Here is an 18,710-nt window from a genome sequence, read left to right as displayed (position 1 = left end):
AGATACCTCTCCGACAATCGGAGTGACAAATCCTAATCTCGAAATACGCCAACCCAACATCTACCTTTGGAGACACCTGTAATGCTCCTTTATAATCACCCAGTTACGTTGTGATGTTTGGTAGCACCCAAAGTGTTCCTCCGGTAAACGGGAGTTGCATAATCTCATAGTCATAGGAACATGTATAAGTCATGAAGAAAGCAATAGCAACATACTAAACGATCGGGTGCTAAGCTAATGGAATGGGTCATGTCAATCAGATCATTCAACTAATGATGTGACCTCGTTAATCAAAGAACAACTCATTGTTCATGGTCAGGAAACATAACCATCTTTGATTAACGAGCTAGTCAAGTAGAGGCATACTAGTGACACTTTGTTTGTCTATGTATTCACACATGTATTATGTTTTCGGTTAATACAATTCTAGCATGAATAATAAACATTTATCATGATTATAAGGAAATAAATAATAACTTTATTATTGCCTCTAGGGCATATTTCCTTCATGGACAACACATAAAACCATTCTGCTTGTTTGCCTCAGCCGCATCGAGAAACTCATGCACGCCCTTAATGTACTCGCGGGTGTGTCTGTCACCGTACATCCATTGCCGGTTCATCTGCGTGCATTATATATAATTAAGTGTCCAAATTAATAGAAGTTCATCATCACATTAAAACCAAAGTGCATACATAGTTCTCATCTAACAACATATAGCTCTCCAGAGCATCTAATTAATTAAACCATACATTGAAACTATGTAAAACATTTCAATGCGAAAACAAATGCGATCATAATCGCAACCAAGGTAACAATTGATCCAACGGCATAATGATACCAAGCCTCGGTATGAATGGCATATTTTCTAATCTTTCTAATCTTCAAGCGCATTGCATCCATCTTGATCTTGTGATCATCGACGACATCCGCAACATGCAACTCCAATATCATCTTCTCCTCCTCAATTTTTTTTATTTTTTCCTTCAACAAATTGTTTTCTTCTTCAACTAAATTTAACCTCTCGACAATAGGGTCGGTTGGCATTTCCGATTCACATACATCCTAGATAAATAAAATGTATGTCACGTTGGTCGGCATAATTTTCATAAACAATAAATGAACCAATAGTTATAAAGATAATATACATACCAAATCCGAATCATAGACAGGACGAGGGCCGACGGGGGCGGATACCAAAACCATCGCACTATATAAGATGCAATAATAAATGTAAGAAAATGATACAAGTATCTATCTAAACATACAAGTAAGAATATTTTTTCTTTCAGAAAGAAGATAAGAACAAGAGGCTCACCACGGTGGTGTCGGTGATGAGATCGGCGCGGGTGATCGACAGCGGTGAAGACGGGGACGGGGCGTGACGGACCGCTAAATCTGGACAAATCTCGAGGAAAATGGAGCTTGGAGGTCGAGCTTCGAGAGGAGAAAGCTTAAGTAGTGTGGCTCGGGCATTCCATCGAACACCTCATGTGCATAGGAGGTGAGCTAGAGCACCACAAAGCCCTCTCCCCCTCGGCCAGAAAAAACAGAGCACTGTGCTCTGCTCTTGCGCGAGGGGGTATATATAGGCACCTCATTGGTCCCGGTTGGTGGCATGAACCGGGACTAAAGGGGAGCCTTTGGTCCCGGTTCAAGCCACCAACCGGGACCAATGGTGGTGGGCCAGGAGCGAGGCCCATTGGTCCCGGTTCGTCCCACCAACCGGGACCAAAAGGTCCAGACGAACCGGGACCAATGGCCCACGTGGCCCGGCCGGCCCCCTGGGCTCACGAACCGGGACCAATGCCCACATTGGTCCCGGTTCTAGACTGAACCGGGACTAATGAGCTGAGCCGGCCTGGACCATAGCCCTGTTTTCTACTAGTGTCTTTGGTCAAAAAAATCGTGCGCTTGTTCACCGTGTGATTTAATGTGATCGACCTGTGGGCGGAATTCCAACAAAAATCATCAAGATTTGTCATGCTGGCAACTGGCCAGTTACTGATCACTCCCATTGTATGGTCTACAAGCAAATTAAGCCGGTCCACGTTTTGGTCTTGTCATGCTGTAGTTGTATGCATACTTTTCTAACGATTTGGACAGTCCCTGAATTGCAGCATTGCACCCGTATGTCAAGCACTATTGGAAGAACCTCAAACCGTCCCTGAACCTCGCCCACGACATCCTGGAAGCACGGCCGTCACAAAGAAAAACCATACGAATGCTGGATATATCTCTGTCCAATTCTGGCTGAGAAGTATATATACAGAAGAGCTGGATCGATCCTACTGGAGTACTAGTAGACTGCCCGTGCGTTGTCACGGGCCAACAAATAAATTAGTAAACAAAGATCATGTCCCCCCTCCCCCCATTACACGCAATGTTCAATCACAACACAAATGCAGGCATATTCTCTCTCTTACAAACACCACACACTCCTATAACTGCTCTTTTCCTCTGAAATTATCATACATCACCTTCTCATTCTATACATCATTCATCCTCTCAATCCATCACCTTGTCAACTGTTTTGTTGTCTAGAATGGTACAAAAAAACCCCGACCATGTCACCTTCTTGATCTATTCCTAATCCAAGAAAGCTAAATCTGGCTGAATGCCCTTCCATTGCTATGGAACAACAAACTTATCTATGGGAACATATATCAAAAAATAATTATATGCAATGTGTACATCACATGCTTAGCACTATGTTGTGACAAATAGTTCTTGTCAATCTCTCGCTTTCCTCTAAATATGTTTCTCCACCAACCATGCATTTCAGCAAAACATCTACTTTCACGTGCTCCTTGTCCGTGCGTTGCAACGATGCATAATACACTAATCATGTCAAACATATATCATGAGTACTACTTTTTCCTTACTATCTCCACTCCCCAATCCAAGCATACTGCCATTAATGGCACATCCGACTCACAATCCCTCAACCCTGTCACACCCACACTTCAAAATTATAATCATCGTGTTAACATAAGACAAATTATAATCATTGTACTAATTTAAGATAGATTCACTTATATTCAGATTTTAGTAAACAAAACAAATTATTTGCATAGCATCTATAGAGTGGAACAAGAGTTTGACCACCAAATAAACGACATTAGTAGTGCAATACATGAAGCATTGTGCAGCTCATCAAGAATGATTATAACAAACGCCAAGAACTTTAAATGAGATCATCTGGGTTAAGAACCAAAAGTACGTATTGGCACCATGCTTCTCTTCCCAAACGCTCGGCGGACCTTCCAATGATTAACACGGCGTTGATGCCATCTGATTAAGTCTGATTCACTCTTAACTCTCCAATGCCAGAACTGACTAGATTGCAGCCACCTCAGATTCTATGCTACACATAACCTGCATTACATCTATGCTTCGGTAAATACACTTGCTAATCACGTCAATACGAAAATACAGCGAGGTTCCTAAGCACTTAAGAACTTCGAATACTTTGCCCAGTGAGACCTTGCATATCCAGCAATGACATCACCGGGATTCAATCATTTGGCAATGACAAATTGCTGGACTAAAGCACGCCCATCCTCACCCCATCATTCCCATCCGCACTCAGCATCAAGTTCTGACTACCAACGTTGACATGTATGCACCATACTCGACCCTCCTATCGGCTCACTCCATGGCCCCTAACTCACCCATAGCCTAAATAACTTCTAATGTGGCATCGCGCCCAACCTCAATCTTCGATGACCTTCCTCGGTTGGTTTGCCATCAGCTCCTCTTTCTTATCCTCATCAACAAATCATGTAATCTATACTAATATAACTTCAGGTCAAAGGCTCCATCAGCTCACTACAGCTATCTAAAGTCACCTCACTGTTCCCTGCAAACCATTATGTCTAAATATTAGAAAACAAATACAAATGATTTGAATTATAAAAAGCAAGGCATCAAACTCTTATCCTGAATACAGATGTTGTACTAAACATCAAATTAAATTATTGTGACCATTCTCTGCATTTATCTTCTAGAACATAAATTTATGTATTCAAGACACATACATTTGCAAGTGTTTTTTACTGCTAACACCAACGTTGAGCTAAAATAGAACTAGCATAAAATCTGAGATTGGCATATAGCACAAGAAAGAACTAAGATAGTTCACTCTGTACCTTGAATATGTACTCTACAGTACATCTACATCACTCCGTTGCCCACAGTCGACAAAAGACACACCCTTTTCTTACATCACTGCACGGTGGCACTGAGTCAAAGAATTGGTATGCATGGACCACAACGCCAGCAAAACCCGGCCACCATGACCTGTAAAACCCTTGATGATCTTTCGGTTTTATTATGGGCCTTGAAATATATTTCACATTTATGGTAGAACATCGACATTTGAAGGTGAAGCTGGATATTATGACTTCAAAGAGCCTTGATGCTGTTTCAGTTATATGATGGATCTTGTAATATATTCCGCGTATACAATATATATAGAGGACGCGACTAACTATCAGACGTACTGATTTTAAGAAGAGATGCGAACGACCCGTACTGGCTTTGATCTGGTGAATGCAAGAGGAAAGTGAGGCTGAGGCATGCATGCGACCCAGCATGAGGCGCCACTGAGCACCTCATTTTTGAACATGCATGCATATACCAACAAATTTGATGATGTCAGCAAATATTTCTTCAAAAAACAAATTTCAAAATGATTTGTAGGTCAAACCGTCGGGCGGATTCGAAAACTGTTTTCACATAAAAAATCGTCGCGACGAGAGATTCGAAACTAGATCCCATGTTGGTATGTTTCGACAACTTTTTTTTTCAGGTCAAAAGTTACCACGCTGAACTACGTAAGTTATCACGCATGCAGTACGTAATTTATCAACGTATGTCAGGATTTTAGCGACGGATCTGCGCGATCCACTTCAATGGCTCCCGCTTCCCCCTTTCTCCCCCGATCGATTAGTTTGAAAATAATAAAAAACACAAATTGAGAAGAAAAAAAGTGTCCTATACGTGTCGGGTAGCAAGGACACACCAAATGCCAATACCAACAACCATTACACCAACCTACAAATATTGTTCAATACTTGAAAACAAAATCTTTTAAAACTCTTTCTCACCATTGTCAGATGACAAAAAGAAATGTATTTTCCTCAAAAAATTTCCACTGCATAAATGATGATGTACTATACGTGTGAATGTATAGAGGGGCTCACTATAAGTTACCATGTTATTCACACAAAAGTTATCGAGGTGATGTTTTATCAACCCCCCCCCCCCCCCCCCCCGGCCCCACCACCCCCATCGCCAAAGTTATTAGGACCGGGGTACATAAATTATCAGGTCTACGATGTGTGAGTTACCATGCTATTGACACAAAAGCTATCGAGGGGATACTTCATCAACTCCCCCCACCCCCCACCTCGTTGCCAAAGTTACAAGGATAGGGTACATAAGTTATCAGGTCTGCGATATGTGAGTTACCATGCTATTCATACAAAAAGTTATCGAAGGTATGTTTACATTAGTTTTTTGGGGTTAAAAAAGCTACCACGATATTTGTACATAAACTATCAGGTCTACGATGTGGAGTTACCATGCTATTCATACAAAAAAGTTATCGAAGGTATGTTTACACTAGTTTTTTTGGGTCAAAAAAGCTACCACGATATTTGTACATAAGCTAACAGGACTACGATGTGTGAGTTACCATGCTATTGACACAAAAGCTATCGAGGGGATATTTCATCAAACCCCCCCCCCCCCCTCCTTACTGCCAAAGTTACCAGGATAGGGTGCATAAGTTATCAGGTCTGCGATGTGTGAGTACCATGCTATTCACATAAAAGCTCGTCAACTCCCCCCTCCCCTTCGGCCGCCAAAGTTATCAGGACAGGGGTAAATAAGTTATCGGGTCTTTAAATGTGTGAGTTATCATTCTATTCATAGAAAAATTATCGGGATATTTGATCAACTCCTCAAAGAAAAAAGAAAAAGGAATCAACAGAGAATGGCCAAAAAGTATGATGTGCATTATTTTGCACAACAAATAGTCTAGCTGAGGTGGTTAGTGTGTGTTTCACATTAGCTGCTTGGTGTGTGTTCAAATCCCATATTCAGCGTCATTTTTTTTTGGACTAAAAATGTAACCAGGGTGTGCCAATAGATCTAGCACCCAAATAAATGACAGATCCAATCCAGAGAGAAAATTCACGGTAGTCAATTCCATAGTATCCGAATTCTTCTCACTAAATTCGCCATCAAGTTAGCAGGTCGTTCACATTTAATCTTGAACAAAGAGCCACTACGCTACACATTCACAGTCTGGGCAAATTTGACAACAACAAAGTCTAGGTGAGTTGGTTACTGTGGTGGTGCACATGCAGGAGGTTGGGGGTTCGAATCCCGTCCTGGCCGCTGTGTCTTTTTCTCGCGGAGTGGAGCGCGCCTGGATGAATCGCAAATGCTAATCGGACGAGGCCCGAATCGTACATTCCTGCCGGCAGGAATTTAGCTTTTCCGATATATATATATATATATGTATGTCAAATAAATTACTCATGTTACAGATTGTAAAAAAAAATCTTGACAGACAAAAAGAAAAACCAATTGAACACGGAATTAATTTTATAAAAAACTAATATCCAAGATAGTATATAGTTTCATAAATTAACATTATTGTTTCAGTTACAACTTATTTCTTAGCACGTAAATATGATGTGAGATCAAGCAGTAAAAACATCTAACGAGTTTTCTAGGTAGTACAAAATTTAATTATTGTTAGAGAGCGAAAGTATACCCTGCGTAAGTCTCCTTTTCTCTATTATTCGGCTGAGAGAAACGCCAAACAAAAGCTTCTAAACTGTCAGAATGAAACCGAACAGTCGATCTTCATACAAAAGTTGTCTTATGTTACTTAGCTGGCCTAAGAGCATCTTAATTGCGCAATGTGTCATGCACTCATGCACTACGTGTCAACGATGCCCATCTGCTCTATATGATTCTGCGCAATTCACAGATGTATAATCTGAAAGTCAAATTTACATCTAGTCATCTCCTGAAATATTCAAGTCAGACCCCATGCATGGACCAGGTTGTTCTGCATTACAGATGTGTGTAACTCGTTACCAACAAAAAATTTCAATCCATCTGAATTATTTAGTCTAGCCAGATATGTATGTCAAATAAATTACTCATGTTACAGATTGTAAAAAAAAAATCTTGACAGACAAAAGGAAAAACCAATTGAACACGGAATTAATTTTATAAAAAACTAATATCCAAGATAGTATATAGTTTCATAAATTAACATTATTGTTTCAGTTACAACTTATTTCTTAGCACGTAAATATGATGTGAGATCAAGCAGTAAAAACATCTAACGAGTTTTCTAAGTAGTACAAAATTTAATTATTGTTAGAGAGCGAAAGTATACCCTGCGTAAGTCTCTTTTTCTCTATTATCCGGCTGAGAAAAACGCCAAACAAAAGCTTCTAAACTGTCAGAATGAAACCGAACAGTCAATCTTCATACAAAAGTTGTCTTATGTTACTTAGCTGGCCTAAGAGCATCTTAATTGCGCAATGTGTCATGCACTCATGCACTACGTGTCAACGATGCCCATCTGCTCTATATGATTCTGCGCAATTCACAGATGTATAATCTGAAAGTCAAATTTACATCTAGTCATCTCCTGAAATATTCAAGTCAGACCCCATGCATGGACCAGGTTGTTCTGCATTACAGATGTGTGTAACTCGTTACCAACAAAAAATTTCAATCCATCTGAATTATTTAGTCTAGCCAGATATGTATGTCAAATAAATTACTCATGTTACAGATTGTAAAAAAAAAATCTTGACAGACAAAAGGAAAAACCAATTGAACACGGAATTAATTTTATAAAAAACTAATATCCAAGATAGTATATAGTTTCATAAATTAACATTATTGTTTCAGTTACAACTTATTTCTTAGCACGTAAATATGATGTGAGATCAAGCAGTAAAAACATCTAACGAGTTTTCTAAGTAGTACAAAATTTAATTATTGTTAGAGAGCGAAAGTATACCCTGCGTAAGTCTCTTTTTCTCTATTATCCGGCTGAGAAAAACGCCAAACAAAAGCTTCTAAACTGTCAGAATGAAACCGAACAGTCAATCTTCATACAAAAGTTGTCTTATGTTACTTAGCTGGCCTAAGAGCATCTTAATTGCGCAATGTGTCATGCACTCATGCACTACGTGTCAACGATGCCCATCTGCTCTATATGATTCTGCGCAATTCACAGATGTATAATCTGAAAGTCAAATTTACATCTAGTCATCTCCTGATATATTCAAGTCAGACCCCATGCATGGACCAGGTTGTTCTGCATTACAGATGTGTGTAACTCGTTACCAACAAAAAATTTCAATCCATCTGAATTATTTAGTCTAGCCAGATATGTGCTGAGCAATCACTCCCAACAATTTCATTACCTGGACATATGCCAACGCATCTCCAAGCATCCTGGTAAGTACTCGTGCCATCACCTCCACAAACCTGTGTGAGTTGCAACATTGATTGATTTCATATACGCATCATAAACAGAATGTTCTTGCTGTTGGTTAAAGAGGGAGAGTAGCTATACCCGGTGCGGCCTCGACAGACACATGTCTGGGAAGCCGGTATACACCATCATGCTCATGTCACTGGCATGGCCAAGAAGAGGACTCAGCCACAATGCGGTGCAGCAACAGGAACGCTCATCAAGAAATTCAGAGAGTACCACCCTATCAAGAAATAAACCAATTACATAAGTACAGAGAAGAGTCAGGTCAGACCTGCAAAAGCAGAAACATTTTTAGTCCCATCAATATGTTTCGACTATACTGAAATTGGCGATAGACATTAGTCTCAACATTAAGTGTACACAATGTTACATCCAATTCAATGGAAGGGAGCAACATATATAGTAAGGACTTTATATAAAGATATTTTTTTTTATTCCTGACGTGACAAACAAAATTTCACCTCGAACTAAGTAAGATGCATATTCTCCTGAAAGATGAACTGGCCAAATGTAAGCTAATGGCTGGTTCAAACTTTATATCTTCGGACAAATTGGTGCAGAAATAGCTATTGTGTGCAACAGAGCGAAGTGCTTTCTGAAGAAGTAAACAAAAGGAGTACGCAATTAAACAAAGAGAAACATTAGCATGGCTCAATAAGAAATGCTGATTGTTCACTTGCATTAGCAATATAATGATTTGAGTGTGTGGTGCGGGAAAAACACTTTTTTTTCTCTATACAGTCCCAAAGTTTATACCTTACAAGTCGTAGCTGATGCAACTGCACAAAATTTGAAATCTACTGTATCACACTCATATGGTAATCACCCGTGCGTCGCAACGGGAGCGTGAATACTCTAACGATTTAACATCAGTTGTGTCAAACATATTTAGTGTGCATGCACAACAAACGAGTTGTTAAGAAAACAGTATTGCCCCGATCAGTAATAGTTAATAACTAGGAATAAGATGGTGATAGAGAAGGTTTTCCCCGGGAAGGCGTCTGACTCCCTCTTCAAATTCCTTGCTTTCCTGCAGCACTGGCACCCGCTCTCGAGGCAGCGTGATCGTGACCGACTTGGATTGATGATGGATGCGCTTCTGGCTTCGGCGCGTCGACTATCCTCCTCGTAGTGCCGTTATGCGGACGCCACTAGGTGGCTTTTCTTTCTATTTCTTTTATGCTTTCTTGGGCTTGATTGTGCTGTGGCCCCAGCCGTTGTATGTTGAGTGCGCTTGAACTTGGATTGTATGGACCGTTGCTTTATTTATAAAGCGGGGCGAAATCCTATTTCGAGAGTAATAGTTAATAAAAATGTGTTTAGATGTGTCGGTGCAAACTCACATGCCAGCTGCCACCGCACACACACACATCAGTAATTTTTATCAGTGCCCAAGGATTTGATCATTTGCTTAAGCCAATAAGCCCGTGATCTCTTCGTCTGAAAAGATCTTTGCAAAAATCCAATTATAATAGAAGAGATAGGCAACTATTTAATTCAATAGACTGAACTGCTAAGCAAGAAAAAAACCTTAAGTACAAATCCTAACCCTTTCAGCAACCTTATTAGTTGTTTCTTGCGTTCAAATTCCTATATATTGATCACTGTAATATCAAGTGGTTAATATGATGCAATGCACACTGTTGTTTTTCTGGGAGTTAAAGAAAAGAAAAGGAAAAACTATAGCCTAAGTGAGTACTCGTGAAAAATCTGACCTAAAAGCTTGTGAATTAGTTGGTCCAACCAAAGATTAAGAAGGGTTAACAATTTCGTTGTCAGTAAACTAAGATGAAACAATCTGAAAAAATATGCTTCCAAAACAAAGAATTTCGGATGTCCAAGCTCCAGGAATCAGAAACAAGATTGCACAATGAAGTGAGATATGATTACATGGCTGATATCAAGACGAGCGACCAGAGCTTGCAGACCTGATGGCGCTTCTGTGGGGGCAGTGCGACGCCGGCGAGTTCACCGTCACTTCGGAGTTCCACACCCGCCGCAGCCAGGAATCGAGAAGATCGAGCCCTCGGATTGGGAGTGGGACTCGCATCCGGCTGCCTCACGCCATCTGTCGTTCGATCCCAACGGGTGGGACTCAGATCCGTTGCCGCCGCTGCAAGGACAGCAACATCAGGCGTAGGAGAAGCCACATATGTCGTCAGCGGATTCCCTGTAGCCCTGGGCGTCATGCCTCCCTCCGGACGCTATGGCAGTAGTGCCTTGTGCTCATCGGTTTCCTCCCTCGGAGCCCCCACCAGGGCACAATTCCATATACACGCTGCCGCACCGAGGGCGAGCGAGGAGGTGCCATGGCAATAGCTCCTTGCGCTCGGCGGCCCTGGGAGACAGGAGCTCTGGCCCGCAGTCTCCTCTTCATCGAGGGCGAAGTAGGTCCGGGCAGCTACGTCCCTTACGCGCACCGACGACCTCGGTCCTCCTTTCTGCCCTTCCTGCTGCTGGACCCGCGCATGCCTGCGTGCGTGCGTGAGGAAGAGGAATGGAATCAAATCAAATCGCATCAGGGAAGGGAATCGAAGACCTTGACGCTAGGGACGGGAAGGGAAGGGCTCGGACCTTGACGAGCAGCTCCATGGCGTCGGGGTCACGGATCAGGGAGACGCCAGCGGCCTCCTGGTCCTGTCCCGGCGCTGATCGCCGCCATGGCCTGCTGGATATCGCCATGGCCCGGAGTTCGGCGGGTGCGATCCCGGCGACAGGGATTCAAGCCGCCCTACCCTGGAGATACGGCGGCGGCGTCTCCCCTCGGACGGCGGCGTCGGCAATGAACGAGTTCGTACCTGGGCGGTGGCTACGAAGAGTCGGCGGCAGGAAGATCGGAGATGGGATCGAGAGGAGCGTTTTTTGTGCGGGGGTGGGGTTTTTTTGGGTGCCTGCATGGGAAACGGTGTGGTGGGAAGGGAGACGGAAAAAAAACAGCGAAATAAAACGGACGAAATTGGTGGGACGAAATAAACCATGGATGCTATTCATCAACTCAGACATTAGGAGTAGAGATTTATTCACGACTGGAACAGTCACTGACAAGGTTGGCGGACTTGAGGTCTTTGCTCCCGTGGTGGGCAGGCTTCAGATAAGGCCGTCAGAAAAATTGCAGAAAATTCAAACGCAAGTGTGTGGACGTGATGACGCTGTAAGAGGGTTTTTAAATACCTGGGGCCTCAGCCAGATGAGCATCCAGCGTTCCAACTCATACGGGCACACCTCACCACCCGGCCGTCAGCAAAACCATGGAAGGAAGCAGGCCGCCGTTTCGTGCGATCCGGCCGAGCAACGGTGCCATACGTATTTTGTTCTCCTCATTACTAGTTTTTTTTAAAATGAAGGCGTGCCTCCGGCTTCTGCATCATGACAATGCATGCAACCATCTTATTAAAAAAATTCAAAGTACCATAGAGTCATAAAGTATTGCAGCTCGTAAATGGAGTGAAAAATAAAAATAAAAGTACATGCTCAAAGTCACAACCGGTATGACAATGTGAAGGACAGGCGCCCTAGACTTCTATCTTGTTATGCGATCGCCATCGGAACCGGTTGAATATAGTCCGTGCTACCATCTTTCATTGATCTCATTACTAGTGAGTACAGTACTTCTTCCGGTCCAAAATAAGGGTCGTGGTTTTAGTTCCAAACATCCATTTTTTGCCTTGCCGTCGGTTTTGTCATTGCTGCCAGCAAACTCTTTCCTCACACCACTTTTGAAGTCGGCGGCATCCTCTAATGGCTACTGTCCTTGCTGATCATTTACTCTTAATACGTGCAGATCAGGGAGGCCTTCTTACATGTGCCAGTCAACCGACGAGGCTCGGCCATATCCTTACGTTGCCGTCATTGCTGCTCGTTTCTTGTGGAGTCGGCAGCATCCACTGTTCCTCTTCAATGACGACAGTCCATGATAATAGCACGGACGTGATCTCGCTACTAGATTTCAAGCGGGCTATCACCAACGAATCGAGTCAAGCTTTGAGATCTTGGCACACCGGCATCCCCGTTTGCAATTGAGAGGGCGTCGTCTGCACCGTCCCCGTTTGCAAGTCGGAGGGCATCGTCTGCACAGACCCGAAGCACCTGGGGCGACCCACCGAGCTGAACCTTGCCAACCTAGTATTGTCGGGCCCGATTTCACCGTCCCTCGGGAATCTAACGTTCCTTAGGATACTGGACCTGTCCAGTAATGGCTTCACCGGCGAGATACCTCCTCTCAGTTGAATGACTGAACTCATCGCTCCCTTGTATTCACATATCACAGGGGTATTTATACATGCAGAGATACAAGGGGGCGAGGGAGAGAACGTGTACAATGGCCGTGGCCAAGCATGTCGTGCATGCGAGGTGGGCGTGCCCACGATGTGCACGCCCCTGCTGAACTGACGGAGAGAACAGGTCAAGGCCGTTGGCCCTCTGCTGTTGTGCGTGTAGTAGACTTCCAACAGCCCCCCGTAGCCGAAACGTGGGGCTCCCGAACGTTGAGGTTGGACCAGAAGTCGAGGAAGATGGTCGTCGGCAGCCCTTTGGTGAAGACGTCGGCGAACTGAGAGCTCGTGGGGACATGGAGGACGCGCACCTCGCCGAGCGACACATGCTCCCGGACGAAGTGCAAGTCGATCTCCACGTGTTTCGTACGCTGGTGCTGGACAGGGTTAGTGGACATGTACATCTCACTCACGTTGTCGCAATAGACAACAGTGGCACGCGCCAGTGGTTGATGAAGCTCGCCAAGGAGTTGTCGCAACCAGACGGCTTCGGCGACGGCATGTGCGACGGCGCGGTACTCGGCCTCCGCGCTAGAACGTGAGATGGTGTGTTGCCGCTTCGATGACCACGACACAAGGTTGCCGCCGAGGAACATGCAATACCCCGAAGTGGAGCGGCGTGTGTCAGGGCACCCTGCCCAGTCGGCGTCGGAGTCCGCGACGAGCTCGGTGGAGGCAGACCGGTGGAACTATAGACCGAGATGTGTGGTGCCACGGAGGTAGCGCAGGATGCGTTTGAGTAGCTGAAAGTGCGAGTCGCGTGGAGCGTGCATGAAGAGACAACACTGCTTAACTCCGTAGGAGAGGTCAGGGCGTGTGAGAGTGATGTACTGTAGTGCACCGGCGAGACTTCTATACAGCGAAGGATCATGGAATAGTGGGCCGGCATCTGGTGGAAGTTTTGCATGTGTGTCCACTGGAGTGGGTATGGGTTTGCAGTTTAGCATCCCTGCTCTATCGAGTATCTCCAAGGCATACTGTTGATGTGACAAAAAGAGGCCAGTGGTGGTGGAGGTGACATAAATGCCAAGAAAATGATGCAGTGGCCCGAGGTCGGACATGGCGAACTCCTGGTGGAGCGAGGAGTGAAGGAAATATGCCCTAGAGGCAATAATAAAGTTATTATTTATTTCCTTATATCATGATAAATGTTTATTATTCATCCTAGAATTGTATTAACCGGAAACATAATACATGTGTGAATACATAGACAAACAGAGTGTCACTAGTATGCCTCTACTTGACTAGCTCGTTGATCAAAGATGGTTATGTTTCCTAACCATGGATAAAGAGTTGTTATTTGATTAATGAGATCACATCATTAGGAGAATGATGTGATTGACTTGACCCATTCCGTTAGCTTAGCACCCGATCGTTTAGTATGTTGCTATTGCTTTCTTCATGACTTATACATGTTCCTATGACTATGAGATTATGCAACTCCCGTTTGCCGGAGGAACACTTTGTGTGCTACCAAACATCACAACGTAACTGGGTGATTATAAAGGAGCTCTACAGGTGTCTCCAAAGGTACATGTTGGGTTGGCGTATTTCGAGATTAGGATTTGTCACTCCGATTGTCGGAGAGGTATCTCTGGGCCCTCTCGGTAATGCACATCACATAAGCCTTGCAAGCATTGCAACTAATGTGTTAGTTGTGAGATGATGTATTACGGAACGAGTAAAGAGACTTGCCGGTGACGAGATTGAACTAGGTATTGGATACCGACGATCGAATCTCGGGCAAGTAACATACCGATGACAAAGGGAACAACATATGTTGTTATGCGGTCTGATCGATAAAGATCTTCATAGAATATGTAGGAGCCAATATGACCATCCAGGTTCCGCTATTGGTTATTGACCGAAGACGTGTCTCGGTCATGTCTACATAGTTCTCGAACCCGTAGGGTCTGCACGCTTAAAGTTTCGATGACAGTTATATTATGAGTTTATGAGTTTTGATGTACCGAAGGAGTTCGGAGTCCTGGATGAGATCGGGGACATGACGACGAGTCTCGAAATGGTCGAGACGTAAAGATCGATATATTGGACGACTACATTCGGACATCGGAAAGGTTCCGAGTGATTCGGGTATTTTTCGGAGTACCGGAGAGTTACGGGAATACGTATTGGGCCTTATTGGGCCATACGGGAAAGAAGGAAAAGGGCCTCAAGGGTGGCCGCACCCCTCCCCTTGATCTGGTCCCAATTGGACTAGGGAAGGGGGGCGCCCCCTTCCTTCCTTCTCCTTTGCCCTTCCTCTTTTCCTATTCCATATGGGAGGTGGAATCCTACTAGGACTAGGGAGTCCTAGTAGGACTCCACACTTGGCGCGCCCCCTCCTAGGGCCGGCCTCCTCCTCCCTTGCTCCTTTATATACGGGGGCAGGGGGGCACCCCAAAGACACAACAATTGATCAAGTTGATCTTTTAGCCGTGTGCGGTGCCCCCCTCCACCATAGTCCACCTCGATAATACTGTAGCGGTGCTTAGGCGAAGCCCTGCGTCGGTAGAACATCAACATCATCACCACGTCGTCGTGCTGACGAAACTCTCCCTCAACACTCGGCTGGATCGGAGTTCGAGGGACGTCATTGGGCTGAACGTGTGCTGAACTCGGAGGTGCTGTGCGTTCGGTACTTGATCGGTCGCATCGTGAAGACGTACGACTACATCAACCGTGTTGTGCTAACGCTTCCGCTTTCGGTCTACGAGGGTACATGGACAACACTCTCCCCTCTCGTTGCTATGCATCACCATGATCTTGCGTGTGCGTAGGAATTTTTTTGAAATTATTACGTTCCCCAACAGTGGCATCCGAGCCTGGTTTTATGCGTTGATGTTATATGCACGAGTAGAACACAAAGTGATTTGTGGGCGATATAAGCCATACTGCTTACCAGCATGTCATACTTTGGTTCGGCGGTATTGTTGGATGAAGCGGCCCGGACCGACATTACGCGTACGCTTACGCGAGACTGGTTCTACCGACGTGCTTTGCACACAGGTGGCTGGCGGGTGTCTGTTTCTCCAACTTTAGTTGAACCGAGTGTGGCTACGCCCGGTCCTTTCGAAGGTTAAAACAGCATCAACTTGACAAACTATCGTTGTGGTTTTGATGCGTAGGTAAGAACGGTTCTTGCTAAGCCCGTAGCAGCCACGTAAAACTTGCAACAACAAAGTAGAAGACGTCTAACATGTTTTTACAGGGCATGTTGTGATGTGATATGGTCAAGACGTGATGAGATATAAGTTGTTGTATAAGATGATCATGTTTTGTTGAAGTTATCGGCAACTGACAGAAGCCTTATGGTTGTCTCTTTATTGCATAAGATGTAAGTGCCAAATAATTGCTTTACTTTATTGCTATGCGATAGCAATAGTTGCAAGAGCAATAGTTGGCGAGACGACCATGTGACGACACATTGATATAGATCAAGATGATGGAGATCATGGTGTCATGCCGGTGACGATAGAGATCATGACGGTACTTTGGAGATGATGATCAAAGGCGCAAGATGATCATGGCCATATCATGTCACATATATTGATTGCATGTGATGTTTATCTTTTATGCATCTTATCCTACTTTGATTGACGGTAGCATTATAAGATGATCTCTCACTAAATTATCAAGGTACAAGTGTTCTCCCTGAGTATGCACCGTTGCGAAAGTTCTTCGTGCTGAGACAACACGTGACGATCGAGTGTGATAGGCTCTACGTTCAAATACAACGGGTGCAAAACAGTTGCACACGCGGAATACTCAGGTTAAACTTGACGAGCCTAGCATATAACATATATGGCCTCGGAACACGGAGACCGAAAGGTCGAGCGTGAATCATATAGTAGATATGATCAACATAGTGATGTTCACCATTGAAACTACTCCATCTCACGTGATGATCGGACATGGTTTAGTTGATATGGATCACGTGATCACTTAGAGGATTAGAGGGATGTCTATCTAAGTGGGAGTTCTTAAGTAATATGATTAAATTGAACTTAAATTTATTATGAACTTAGTCCTGGTAGTATTATCATATCTATGTTGTAGATCAATAGCTCGCGTTGTTGCTTCCCTATGTTTATTTTGATATGTTCCTAGAGAAAAACTATATTGAAAGATGTTAGTAGCAATGATGCGGATTGTATCCGTGATCTGAGGATTATCCTCATTGCTGCACGGAAGAATTATGTCCTTGATGCACCGCTAGGTGACAGAACTATTGCAGGAGCAGATGCAGACGTTATGAATGTTTTGACAAAAGCTCAGTATGATGACTACTTGATAGTTTAGTGCACCATGCTTAACGGCTGAGATTCGGGACTTCAAAGACGTTTTGAACGTCATGGACCATATGAGATGTTCCAGGAGTTGAAGTTAATATTTCAAGCAAATACCCGAGTTGAGAGATATGAAGTCTCCAACAAGTTCTATAGCTAAAAGATTGAGGAGAATAGCTCAAGCAGTGAGCATGTGCTCAGATTGTCTGGGTACTACAATCGCTTGAATCAAGTGGGAGTTAATCTTCCAGATAAGATAGTGATTGACAGAATTCTCCAGTCACCATCAACAAGTTAGTAATACTTCGTGATGAACTATAATATGCAAGGGATAACGAAAACAATTCCCAAGCTCTTCGTGATGCTGAAATCGACGAAGGTAGAAATCAAGAAAAACATCAAGTGTTGATTGTTGACGAGACCACTAGTTTCAAGAAGAGGAACTTCAAGAAGAACGGCAAGCAAGTTGCTGCTCTAGTGAAGAAGCTCAAGTCTGGTCCTAAGCCTGAGACTAAGTGCTTCTACTGCAAAGGGACTAGTCATTGGACGCGGAACTACCCAAGTATTTGGCGGATAAGAAAGGATGGCAAAGTAAACAAAGGTATATTTGATATACATGTTATTGATGTGTACTTTACTAGTGTTCATAGCAACCCCTCAGTATTTGGTACTAGTTCAGTTGCTAAGATTAGTAGCTTGACTCAGGAGTTGCAGAATGAACAGAGACTAGTTAAGGGTGAGGTGACGATGTGTGTTGGAAGTAGTTCCATGATTGATATGATCATCATCGCACACTCCCTATACTTTCGGGATTAGTGTTGAACCTAAATAAATCTTATTTGTTGTTTGCGTTGAGCATAAATATGATTTGATCATGTTTATTGCAATACGGTTATTCATTTAAGTAAGAGAACAAATTGTTGTTCTGTTTACATGAATAAAACCTTATATGGTTACACACCCAATGAAAATGGTTCGTTGGATCTCGATCGTAGTGATACACATATTCATAATATTGAAACCAAAAGATGCAAAGTTAATAATGATAGTGCAACTTATTTGTGGCACTGCCGTTTAGGTCATATTGGTGTAAAGCGCATGAAGAAACTCCATGCTGATGGACTTTTGGAATCACTTGATACTTGCGAACCATGCCTCATGGGCAAGATGACTAAGACCCCGTTCTCCTGAACAATGGAGCGAGCAACGGACTTATTGGAAATAATACATACTGATGTATGCGGTCCGATGAGTGTTAAGGCTCGCGGCAAGTATCGTTATTTTCTGACCTTCACAGATGATTTGAGCAGATATGGGTATATCTACTTGATGAAACACAAGTCTGAAACATTTGAAAAGTTCAAAGAATTTCAGAGTGAAGTGGAGAATCATCGTAATAAGAAAATAACAGTTTCTATGATATGATCATGGAGGTAAAATATTTGAGTTACGAGTTTGGCCTTCAGTTAAAATAATGTGAAATAGTTTCACTACTCACGCCACCTGGAACACCACAGTGTAATGGTGTGACCGAACGTCGTAACCGTACTTTATTAGATATTGTGCGATATATGATGTTTCTTACCGATTTACCACTATAGTTT

At 43.5% G+C, this 18,710-nt stretch overlaps 1 long non-coding RNA gene and 1 pseudogene across 2 annotated transcripts; one reads left to right on the top strand and one right to left on the bottom strand.

Annotated features, from left to right (window-relative positions):
• Window positions 1-5,784: 5,784 nt before the first annotated feature.
• On the bottom strand, window positions 5,785-11,417 carry LOC147966859 (uncharacterized). Of its 2 annotated transcripts, XR_015609081.1 has the most exons (4): window positions 11,121-11,417; window positions 8,625-11,018; window positions 8,473-8,536; window positions 5,785-8,363 (listed from the first exon to the last, which is right to left on the bottom strand). It is a non-coding gene; the product is annotated as an uncharacterized LOC147966859 (long non-coding RNA). The 2 variants fall into 2 exon arrangements; XR_015609080.1 differs by having other exon boundaries at window positions 5,785-8,536.
• Window positions 11,418-11,794: 377 nt separating this feature from the next.
• Window positions 11,795-18,710, top strand: part of LOC147966856 (uncharacterized) — a 42,594-nt pseudogene continuing 35,678 nt past the window's right edge.

This window comes from Triticum urartu, chromosome 6A (genome assembly GCF_056163025.1).
Source record: "Triticum urartu cultivar PI428250 chromosome 6A, HENAU_Tu73, whole genome shotgun sequence".
Lineage (NCBI taxonomy): Eukaryota > Viridiplantae > Streptophyta > Magnoliopsida > Poales > Poaceae > Triticum > Triticum urartu.
This window is presented reverse-complemented; position numbering and strand designations above follow the sequence as displayed.